At 46.9% G+C, this 12,215-nt stretch overlaps 1 protein-coding gene across 1 annotated transcript in view; it reads right to left on the reverse strand.

The window, feature by feature from the left end:
* Csmd2 (CUB and Sushi multiple domains 2) overlaps positions 1-12,215 on the reverse strand; it is a 569,599-nt gene that overhangs the window by 497,773 nt on the left and 59,611 nt on the right. The gene's annotated exons all lie outside the window — the stretch shown is intronic.

The following is a 12,215-nucleotide window of genomic DNA, read 5'->3' on the forward strand; positions in this document are numbered from 1 at the left end:
TTACTGAGGGCTTCCTATGGGCTGCCCTGGGATTGGCACCCAGCCTATCCCTGTGTGGCACATTGTTTTCAGTTATATTGGAGCTTCAGGACAGCTCTATAGGAGGAAAGCTAATGCAGATAGCTTAAAGTCAGACACAACCGCAACCAGACTGCATTATAGACCTTTCAACCAAGCCAGGGGACCATCTCAAACCTCCTCTGTTGACTACAGCTTCCCTAGTCTCAGCTGATGGCCTCATTCCCCTCCCCGCACTAGAGAATATAAGCTACCAATGCATCTGCCTCACACTGTCATTCTTCCTCCTCCGCCTAAATGGGATTATTGTAGCCATACACTTCCTGGCATTTAAGGATATGTCTTGTACATGCCCTGCTGTTTCCTCACCACTGGGGTCTTTTCAGTTCAAATACGTTCCAGACTCTACCTTTCATAAAAACAACCCCACACCACTCCTTCTGAAGCCCAGCTCTCTCCTCTCCTTCACAGCCAGATCGACTGGTAGCACAGCCTGCCTCTTGATCCTTCTCTATGCTCAACAGTTCTGCCTTACTGTCCCTACATGTCTACCTGAGAACAGGTACGGCAAGATCAGAGACCAGATGTGCTGGGCGTATGCAACCTATCTTCTTGCTAACTGACCTCTTTGAGACCCTCACACTACTCAGCTGCCGCAGCTCAGGCTATACCTTGTGCTTGCCAGCTGTATCTTGCTCAAAGAGAGCTTCAGATGGATAGTGAGTCAGGGTAGGAGGGTTTGGCGAGGTAGTGTTTCTAGTTGGATCTCCTGCGCTGTTGATGCTGCTGCTAGAGTTGAACCTTACTAAAAGCAGCCACACCATGGTTTCCTCTCATACCACTGTACCCTCTTCCTCTCATCTGATGGCTCTGTTTCCTTTCCAGGCTCAACCGTGGAGCCTCTTGTCTCTGACTAGCCCAGAGGACTTCCCATTCGTGCACTGATGGTGTGCAACTGCACAGTGCAAGCCAGTTGCTATCTCTGGGCTCCAGACCTAATTTGGAATGAATACCCACTCTTCCCACACCTGCTGCTCCTTTACTTTGGGGATGGGATGGTGACCCCACCACAAAATCTAAAGACTGGAAGTGACTTTTTTCTCTTCACAGCCCAGTGACCAGTGTCTCTGTCTATCTCACCCCCACCCTCCTATACCAAGCTCTTCCTTGGACTCCCAACTCTCAGTCACGTACTCTGGCCCTTTTCATTCAGAGGCATCATTTCAAGACAGAACCAGGACTCAGTCACCCCCATCACCATGGCCTCCAACATCCAGTGGCTCCTCCCTGCTCATCAACAAGGAAAGAAAACTCATGTCTACGGGGGTCTCTACATGGTTTGATGCTTTGGAATCTCTCCCTGCCTGTACTCCAGCTTACCATCCAAAGTGTCCCTCAGTCCTGTGCATCTACATTTTCTCACTACACACTTAGCAATGTGCTAAGACCATGCCAGCTTCACCTCTGTTTGCCAGGACAGCATAATTCCATGCATCCATATGGACATTTGAAGATATGAATATAAGAATGGGAACCATGTGGGTGGAGATCTTTACATCCTGCATTCTCAGTGGCAGGCAGGCACACAGTCAGTTCTCCATCACCTAGTAGGATTTCATACTCAGGCAGTGGTCTCAGACAACTCTAAGACCTCTGCCCTTATGGTAATCACAATAGCGACATTGGATGGACACTGTTAATATCTCCCCTTACAGAGGCTGAATTAGAGCAGAGAGGAATTAAAGAACGGAGCCTCAACTACCGTGACTCAGTGTTGGGACTTCAGATAGTCGAGCCACTTCCTCTATGATGGCGCTGATAAGTTGACTCAGCGCTAATTTTTTAAAACCACTTTAGGGATTAGCTGACGAAGGACACTTAATCTCTAAATGACTTTAATATTAAGAAATCTCTTAATACAAAGTATTCCATTAAGGGTGGGAAAGTTAAGGGCTTCTGGATAAATGCTAAAGAGGCATTTAATAAAATTAGGCATGTAATTCTGATTAAAATAAGCATTCAGAAGGAAGCAGAACACTGCCTTCCATTCATCAGCCCCTGGACTGTAGGTGAAGCATCTGATAGGACTCAAAAAACAGACAGGGATGTCAGCATCCTCCCGAGGACCACGTGCCCGACTGGAAAAACTCAGCACGCAACACCCGAGAAAGAAATGAGAAAGGGAGATGCAAAGAGAAGGCTGGCAGACGGTATGTTAATGTGCCCAGGAAGCCCAAAGGAATCGATCATAAAGCTATTAGGACTAAGAAGGAATTTCAGCAAAGTAACCCAATGCAAACCATGCAAAAGTCAATAAGGTTCGTCGACGCCAGTTCACAGATGAAAGCAGGCTAGAGTTCCTCTCATTGGCAACTACAAGGTATGTGGTGTACACAGAAATAAACCTGGGGCAAGTGTGTAGGCAGGCTCTTGGAGTAGCTCATGATGTGGGGCTCACTTAACACGGGCGAAGCCCTGGTGTTGACCCTCAGTGTCATGAAACAAAAGGAGGGAGTGAGGGGAGAGAAAAAGATGGAGGGAGGGAGGGGGAGGGAAGGGAAGGAGGGAGGAAGGATGGGTGAGAGAGAGGGTGGGTGGGAGGGAGAGAGAGATGAAGGGAGGGTCAAAGTGAGGAATGGATAGAGGGAGGGAGGGAGGGAGGGAGAAATGGCGGAAGGGAGGGAGAGAAGAGGGGAGAGAGGGAGGGAGAAAAACATGTAAGTACTTTCTGGAAAGAAGTTTTACAGAGGGATTTTTTTTAAAAAATCAGGATAATTGGAGAGAAATGATGGAGTCTTGAGTGGAAAAGCCTAACTACTGAAAGGTTAATTTATAATATTAACCTCTCAAAAAGTTATTGAAAAGCTAATTTATCCGCCTGATGTAATGCTCGTCAAAAGCCCAAGGACATGTTTTAACTCTGGGAAAATGATACCTAAATTTAACTTGAAAAATGGGTTATTTGGACAGTGTGTTGTCTTTTAAAGGGTAGAAAATTTAGTATTTTCATAATAAAGAATAATAAATTGTATCATGAATGGCACGTGGAAACTGGAGGAAGGGTGTCAGGATACAGCATGACGTAGCACTACAAGAAAAGAAGGAAGGAAGGAAGGAAGGAAAGAAAGAAAGAGACAAAAACTGAGATAAAGGAGTTTTTTTTAATCAACAAAACCAAAAAAACATTGCTATTTCAGGAAATAATTATCTTCAAATCATATATCAAAGTAAATTCCATATAGAATAAAAGATTAACAGAGTGCTTTAAAAAAAATCCATGTTATAAAGTTATCAGAGACAATAGAAATAAATGAGCATCTGTGGTTTTCTAATTTTCTTAAAGATATTGTAAGATTGACGGTTTTATGCAAGTGTGTATGTGAGTGTGTGTACGTGTATAAGTGTGTGTGTGTGTGTGTAAGTATGTACGTGTGTGAGTTGGTGAAGGTGAATTGCATGAGCATGTTTATGTGAATGTGTGTGTACGTGTATGTGTGTGTGTGTGACAGTGTTTATGTGTGTGAGCTTGCGTGTATGTGTGTGTGTGTAAAAGGCATACACACATTAGGTTGAAGAGTAATACCTTCATTACAGAAAGTGTGAGTCCTGATTCCCAATAACGGTGAATGGAATGAACACTAGACATGAGCACTGGACAAGGTAGAAACAAGTTCACGACTGAAGAGAAACCAGATAGCATCCACAAGAGTAAAGAAGTAGAGTTTCCATGCCTCAGCTTTCCAAAGGGCCCGGGCACCACGCCCTGAGCACCCCTTTCTACTACAGGCACCAAGATTGCTCCATCTCATGACCTGCAGAAGCCCAGCGATGTCACTACACCAACTCGCTGATTGGTTCCTTCCACTGCGTCCATCCTGTGATGAGCCTCAGTGGCCTAGGTCATGGACCAGATAGAGCCTCCACCCAGCCACGGAAGCAGCATTGTAACTGAACCCCTTTAGGAGTGCAGAGAGTGTTTCTGACATATAGGCCCCTCAGAGTCTTAATATCTGACCTCATTCATGTCTAGTACAACCATTGATACCAACAGCGCCGCCATCTCTACTACTGGGGATGGCTGCCCAAACCTGGAGACGCTGACTTGGAATCTGGGAATGATTGCGATGATTGGAATATGCTTGGCCCAGGGAGTAGCACTATTAGGAGGTGTGACCTTTGGGAAGTAGGTGTGGCCTTGTTGGAGGACGCATGTCTCGGCGGGCATGGATATTAAGACCTTCATCCTAGCTGCCTGGAAGCCAGTGTTTTCAAATAAAGAAGTCTCAGCTCCTCCTGCACCACGCCTGCCTGGATGCTGCCATGCCCCTGCCTTGATGATAATGGACTGAACCACTGAACCTGTAAGCCAGCCCCAATTAAACGTTGCCCTTCTAAGAGTTGCCTTGGTCATGGTGTCTGTTCACAGCAGTAAAACCCTGAGACAATAATCTTTCGTGCTGTAAAGAGAGAAGCAGAGGATCCCAGAACATGGACCCCAAATGTACCCTGAAAACACTACCCATGTCATGGGACAATAAGGGTGAAAGAGGTGGAGGCAGAGACAACAAAGGAGGGGACCCAGAGAGCAGATCTTAGAGAAGACAGTGACAGGAAGTAAAGGATGTCACCGAGAGACTACGACGAGGGTCTTGGAGGAGGTCTCTAAGTTTCATATCTAAATGGTCCCGCTGGAAATAAGACTCATGCTATGAGAGCTCAGTCCTGGCTCCAGCACATCCAATCAGCATCTGCTGAGAAGATCAGTTATAGCAAAGGCGAGCAGGAGGGGCTGAGCAAGGTGAGCAGAGGCTAGCCCATACCAGGCAGACACGGGACCGGCTGGCGAGAGGGTGCAAGGCCACCGTATGTGAAATAGTGACACACATCCTGCTCTTTGTGGAGCACTTGAAAAACACAGGCCAGGTTAAAAAGGATGGAGAATTGGAGCCTCACATTCCTTCAGAGGCAATAGCTATTAATAGTCTCATTTTCTCATTTTTTCCATGCACAGTTAAAACTGTTTAGAAAATACCATACACATCCGTTGGAAGGCTCTGTAGTAAATCATTCTTCAACCTTCGATTACAAAAAAGCAATGTCGACTTATAACACACATAGATGCACAGGCGTAAATACGTTGATTTACAGCCTTGCTCCCTTAGCGCTAGAAGGGCACCCTGTATTCCCTCTCTCGAGCACCGAGCAGAGTTAGCCAAGTAAGCATCCAGGCTGGCAACCCGCTGCCCCTACCTCCTCTTCTCTCGGGCAAGCATATGGACACTTTCTGGGAGAGCATTTTATGGTTTTGTTTTTAAAATGAGATTGCAGTTTAGCTCATTTCTCTGCAACTTGCTCGCTAACATAACAGTACGTTAGGGACACCTTTCGGGTCAGTAGCTACAGATCTAACTTATTTTTTATATCAATGTATAATATTGCCTGGCATGGGTGTATCTCAGTGTATTCAGTCACTCCTCTGAGTACGGCCATTTAGGTCATTTCTTGGTTTTCCTTTGTAACAATTCAGTAAACACAACACGAGGGTGTTTTTTTTCCCCCCAAGATACTGAAACTGTTCATAAACTGCATTTTAAAAGGATGCCCGTCGTCCCAGTGTATGGTTATCCTAGAGTTTACTCAACCGTGCTACTGTCAGCCACCTAAATCACTTCTGGATCTTTTCTTTTCTTAATCCCGTTTATAAACACAACCCGGACCTGGTCTGGTGACTGGATGCCAGGCAGTGCAGTGGAAAATGAGTTTCCATGGCCAGAGGCCCAGCATGGACGCCGGTTTATGCAGTCACTGCACCCAGCTTTGCTGTCCGCTGGGGTACTGTAAACACGGGCTGTCTGACCAAGCTCTGTAGAGGGCACTGTTGGGCGTGGCTAGAGAGGGGTGAAAGTGGGGCTTATTTGGAAGTCTCCCAGAAATTAAATGGACGTCGGAGAGTTGAGAATTTTATAACCCAGGGCAGCTTGCTGCAGCCAGAAATGCTGATGATGCCAGGGCTCTCTCGACCAGGTGCCCTTTCTCATCTGGGGGCGGGGCTAGAAAAACCGCATGGTCCTCCGTGCCCTGGGGCTCTGGTTAATACAACTTCCTACAGAGCTAAGCAACCCCAGAGAACTGGGTGAGAAGGTGTCTGTTGTTGTTGTTTTGTTTGTTTGTTTGGTTGGTTTTCCAAAACAATCTTTCCCTGTGGAGCCTTGGCTGACCTGGAAAATTCAGTCTGTAAACCCAGATGGTTTTGAACTCAGAGATCCGCCTGCCTCTGCCCCCCGAGGGCTGGGATTGCGTGCTCCACCACTGCTAGCAAGAAGGATTTATTTATTTATTTATTTATTTATTTATTTATTTTAGTTTTTAGTTTTTACTTTATTTGTTTTCAGATGACTTCTCTATGTCAAACCTTCAAACATTCAGGTTACTGGATCAAACGGGATAAACATCCCTGAGGCTTAGCCTCAAGATTTCCAAAAATATCTTCTAGAATGTGTGTGCCAATTACATTCTTGTCACCATGTCTACAAATGCCCATCTCAAGGCATCTTCGATGGCACTGATGGTGGATTTTCTTACACAGAGGGATTTGCCACCTTGACAGATTCGGAATCTACATCTCATTGTCTCCCTTTGAGAGAGAGAGAGTGTGTGTGTGTGTGTGTGTGTGTGTGTGTGTGTGTGTGTGTGCTCACACTCACGTGCACATGTTATATGGTGCTTGTATGCAATTGTACATGCCCGTGAACACACGTGCAGAGGAAAGCGGACATCAGCATCCTGTTTCCTACCTTCCACTTCATTCCTCTGAGACAGGGTCTCTCCCTGAACCTGTAGCTAGGTTGGAGGCCAGCAAGCCCCAGCTCTCTTCCTCTCTCCACATCCCGTGGTGCTGGGGTTACAAACTCATGCACGGCCGTGCCTGGATTCTTACTGAGTGCTGGATTTAAACTGGAGTCTTCGCGCTTACTGTCCAAAGCGATCTTTCTTGCTCACTAAGTCTCCTTTGCTTTTCTTTATTCTGCCTGTCCCCTTCGTCCCTTTCTTCCTCCTCCCTCTCTTTCCTCCTCCTCTTCCTCTTCCTCTTCCTCCTCCTCTTCCATTTTCTCTCATTCTTTTTTTTATTTTTTGGAGACTGAGTCTTTCTATGAAGCCCAGGCAGGCTCGGAACTCTTGATTTCCCTGCCTCAGTTGGAATTGCAGACACACAGCATGCTATAACCCTTCACTTTTCCTTAATCATTTAAATGCTTCCCCTTGGGGTTCACCTATCTGATGGAATCCTTGGCTCATTTCTCATTATAATGTTTTCTAACTATTTACATATTTATATATCATGTATATGGTATGTAGATCCTCTCTGCATATCATGAGCCTTCTAATCTTTATTACATTTGACCCAGAGAGCGCTCTGTACGTCCTGCCCTCCATTCTTGCGTCAGGACTTGCTGTTTCCTGTCAGTCTGCCTTCCCCCTATAGAATCAAGCTTTTAATCCTCCCGAGCGTGTGTCACCAGTGTTGGTTTCTACCTGGTTGTGTGCCTTTCATTTGCTTAGATTCCTCACGCAGATTATAGCATTCCACTTTTATGAGCGGCTGCATTTATCTCTCTTACTCCCAGTAATACTCTTCCTTTGTTCACATCGACAAAGTCCACTCCACCAGGAGCAACTGTTAGCTAGCTGTTCATCCCAGTCAGCAGAAAACAAGACAAAGTCCTTCCTTGACCCCCCAAAGCCTAAAAGCACCCACTGCTTGCTTCCTCCTCGCCTCTTTCCTGATCACCAGCCTCTCACCTGCTGCTGTATATCTTGGATGCTCCCTTCGCTCATCGCATCCCCTCCTCGTGACCCTGCCAGAGGCTCCTCCAAACCTCTCCCTTCACCAGCACGTCTGACTGACACTCTCATTTCTTAAGCGTCACACCTTCAGAGGCCACCATGAGGGAAGACCAGGCCTTTCTCTTTGACACCAACGACCCTAGCAGAACCACTTCTGACTTGGGTACTATATGGGCCACCTGACCTCCAAAAGTGCCTCCTCCATGATGGTAGATCCCTCTGTATCCTCTGCAGTTTCTCTGGCCCCCAAGGCGGGCACCTGGCCCTTAGCAGATGCTCACAGAGGCTGAGAGAATGAATGAATGAATACTAATTGCCCGCCCAGCTCTGCACACGGACTATTCCTCGCCAAGCTAACTGCAGGCACTTAGAGCATCATTACCTCCTCCAGGAGCCCGCTCAGAATTCTCGAGGCAGCCTCAAGTACGCTGCAGCCCATTCATCACTCATTCTGAACGGCGCAGCCTCCACCGACGGTGATATAATGGCGTGTGTATGTAGCTGTCTTCATCAAGAGGCTCCCGGAGATTGTATTCAGATTGTTTCTCTAGTACCCAATCCAATAATAATTGGCTGCAGCAGAAACTCAGTACATAGTTTTTGAGTAGACTGAGTGAGATGAATGAATCTTATTATAACATTCTGAAAACACCCACCAACTCCATTGGCCCATATTTGGGTCATTTGGGAGGCGGCTTGATGAACAGGTTACAGCCGTAGAATTTGGAAGCCATTGCCTTGGATTTGACTGTCATGGCTGACCACTCCCTACCATATGAGCTACTAATTTAAACTATTTAAGACTTAGTTCCAACACTTTCAAAATGAGCCACCACACTAGTGAGACAACCTGACAGCTAGAATTTGATCCCCAGAACCCGTGGTGGAAGGAGAGAATTGATCCCCAAAACTTGACCTCTCATCCCCATGTGCACCATGACACATGTACAAAGAAGCCTTAATAAATTACACGTAAGTAAATAAATAAGAAGAAAATCACTTCTGTGATATGATAGCCATAAATGGACAGACAGACAGACAGACAGACACAGACAGAAAGACGTGGTAACAATGGCAGCATTGCTAACAGCTCAGTGGAGTACTTGGCACACAATAAATTCAAGGAACAGAGACCATTCTTTATGCAAATCCTACCCCATCTTGCTTGTGGTTACGCTCAGAAAGTTTATATACTTTTTGTTGCCCTAGCGAATAACACTTTTTCCCCCTATTTTTTGTTATGACTAATATACATAAAACCTATTGATTTTTACATATTCTTCTCACATCCAACCAGGTTCTTAATTCTAGAAACTTCTCGGCTGACTCCCTTAGGTGTTTTAGGCACATAGTCGTGTTGTCTACAAATAATGATTTTTTTTTTTTTTAGAAGATAGCTCTTTTGAGAAATTTGGCAGGAAAATTCAATTCAATTCTGTAAATATTTATTGACTGATAAGGTCAATTTTGGACAAATTTCGTTGGAGATTACCAGTGGGACATGCGGGCGAAGATGGCCAGAAGGCAATTAGACTGGAGCCGCGCGTCTAGGAGTGCCGTCTGGGCAGATGCTAGAGATCTGCCAAAGCCTTCCAGTTAATGAACCTGCCTGAAGAGGAATTGCAGGATACGGTGGCAGATGCTGGATAAATCATCATGGCGGAGGTGTCCCACTGGTCCTGGGGACATCACTAAACACCTCCAGTATACCACTGGCCACTGGCCCATCTCTGTGACGCTTCTCGGAAGGGCAGCCTTAATGCAGATGGCAGAGGCTGGCCCAGCAGCATCCCTGGCTCTTCATAACCCCCTGAGGAAAGAGCGGAGGACTGCTCATCCTCAGGGACGCTGGTGCTAGACTCAGTTTAACTTCTCTTGCTGTGCCTTCGGGGTTTTCATACATCACAAACAGATTCCTTACTGTGAACCTGCCTGGTCCGGTCCTTCAGGCCCTCAGTGCTAAGCTGTTTACCTGCTCTACCCCTCCCTGCTCTGTCTAACTCACTGTTCCATGCTCAGTCTATAGGCCACCTCCTCAGAGCCTTCCTAGTGTGGCTGGGTGATGAAGGACACTCCCCTCTCCCACCTTCTTGACGATCAAACTACACACACACACACAGACACACACACACCCACACCCACACACACACACACACACACACACACACACACACACACAGACACACACACACACACACACACACACACACACACACACACAGACACACACACACACACACACACACACACACATACACACACACACACACACACACACACACAGACACACACACACAGAGACACACACACAGACACACACACACACACACACACAGACACACACACACACACACAGACACACACACACACACACACACACACACACACACACACAGACACAGACACACACACACACACACACACACACACACACACACACACACACACACACACACACGGGCCCGTCTTTTCATCCTCAATCATTTCTCAGTCCAGCACAATCTTCCTTCATCCTGAACACTGCATGGAAACCAGTTTGACCCACATTGGTTTGGCCCCTCCTGTTCCGAGCCAGAGTTCCCTGGTTTATTCTTGATCTTGCCTAATTGTTTGAGGGAATATCTTCACATAGTCAGCCTAACCCATGGTTCCACACTCAGTTTACATGGAAACCTCACTAGTGTCCGGGGTGCAAACTTGTTTCTCTTCCCTTTCCAAGAAACAAAGACACCCTGTTTCTTGCCTGAAGCTGTTCAGCTGTTCCTCCCTTGAGCCCAGTCGAGAAACCCATGATTCCTCATGAGCCTGCCCCTGCTCTTTTCCCACGCCTTGCATCCTGCCACCTCTTAAAGGATACTCCATCAGGAGTCAGACCCCTTTGGGGTACTTTGATTCTCCCTGCTGTCACTCACTCTGAGATCTGCAACTTGCCCATTCTCTGACAGAAACATTCTTTCATTGTAGCTTGCTCTCACCAATTCCACTCATCCTTCAGTTTAGAGCCTCCAAGAGAACCTCCCGGACCTCCACATTACATGGCACCCCACAAACACACAAGTCCCTGCTGTGTGTTCTCAGTATTCCTGCATCTCCACTGCATCGTCACACATTGCTTAGCGTCTGTCTTTCCCTGAAGTAAGGGCCATGTGCTCACCCATCTAGCCTACTCCCAAGAGAGCACGTTACTACCTCACATTGCTTTGCTGTCCATTTGGAACATAGGTTGGCGTTTCTCCCATGAGAGGAATCCTTAAGTGTCCTGGTGCAACTGCTTCTCTAACCCTCCCTTTCCTCATTGGGATCCATCCAGACCTCAGCCTTGACCACTGGCCTAAGGAACAGGGGAATGGGACCTACCTAAGTTGTTCCACTGGTCCCTAAGCCCCATATGGACCATGTAGATCACCGCATGGTCTCCAGGACCTTGGGCCTGACTGTTCTAAATCTACCAATTATAATTATAACACACGATGGGGAAGCCACCTAGATAACATTCTGGACCCCAATAAAGGCCTTGCCTCACAGGTTCGTTTTTCTGACTACTGCTCCCTTACCTACTGAGTGTGCGTGTCCCACAGTCCTTCCTTCTCGTTGACCCAGTGAGAGAGGCTGTTCTCTTCTCTCTAGGTCCTATAAGCAGCAAACACTGGGGCAATGAGGGTAGTATAAGGAATGAGCACCAATTCCAGTATTCCTGTGCACCTCACCTGACGGGCACACCCGACCTAACCCTCCTCCCTGTCAGAGCGCTCCTAGAGAAGAGCTGTCGAGGGATATATCAATAAGATGAATTTCAGACAAGAGAAACCACAGATGTCAATGTGCCAAGTCTCCTTCAAGAAGATCACAGGTTGACAGTCATTAGGATATCTGCAGAACAAAGAGGTCCTATGGAAGACATGTTGTAGACATCGGTGAGTGTCTTCCTATAAGGGCACGGCTAGAGCTTAGAGTCCCCGCCCAGAGACAGGATCTAAAGGTCAGATGAGAGGAAGATGTGTCAGCATATCTTCCAGCACCCTGCCTGGCACCCCCAAGCACCTTGCACAGGCATTCACAAGGTCACGTCCAGCCACCCTGCAGCCACAGAGCACACTCCACCTCTACGATCCCGGTGAATCCACATTCCTGTATGCATGGCAGATGTGCAGTAGGTGTTGCGTGGGTGTTTCTGACGAGGTTGCATGCTACTTTCCACTGTAGATTTAATATTTAAGAGAATCAGAGGTCTGCAAAGTGACTAGCCTGGTGGCGCTCAAACTCGGCACTACGGACATTCTGAGAGTCTGCCGGTGGACCTTTCCTGTGCATGGAGAAAGCTCAGTGATGTCCATGGCCTCTAGCCATTGGAC

The sequence above is a fragment of the Rattus rattus genome, chromosome 1 (assembly GCF_011064425.1).
Source record: "Rattus rattus isolate New Zealand chromosome 1, Rrattus_CSIRO_v1, whole genome shotgun sequence".
Lineage (NCBI taxonomy): Eukaryota > Metazoa > Chordata > Mammalia > Rodentia > Muridae > Rattus > Rattus rattus.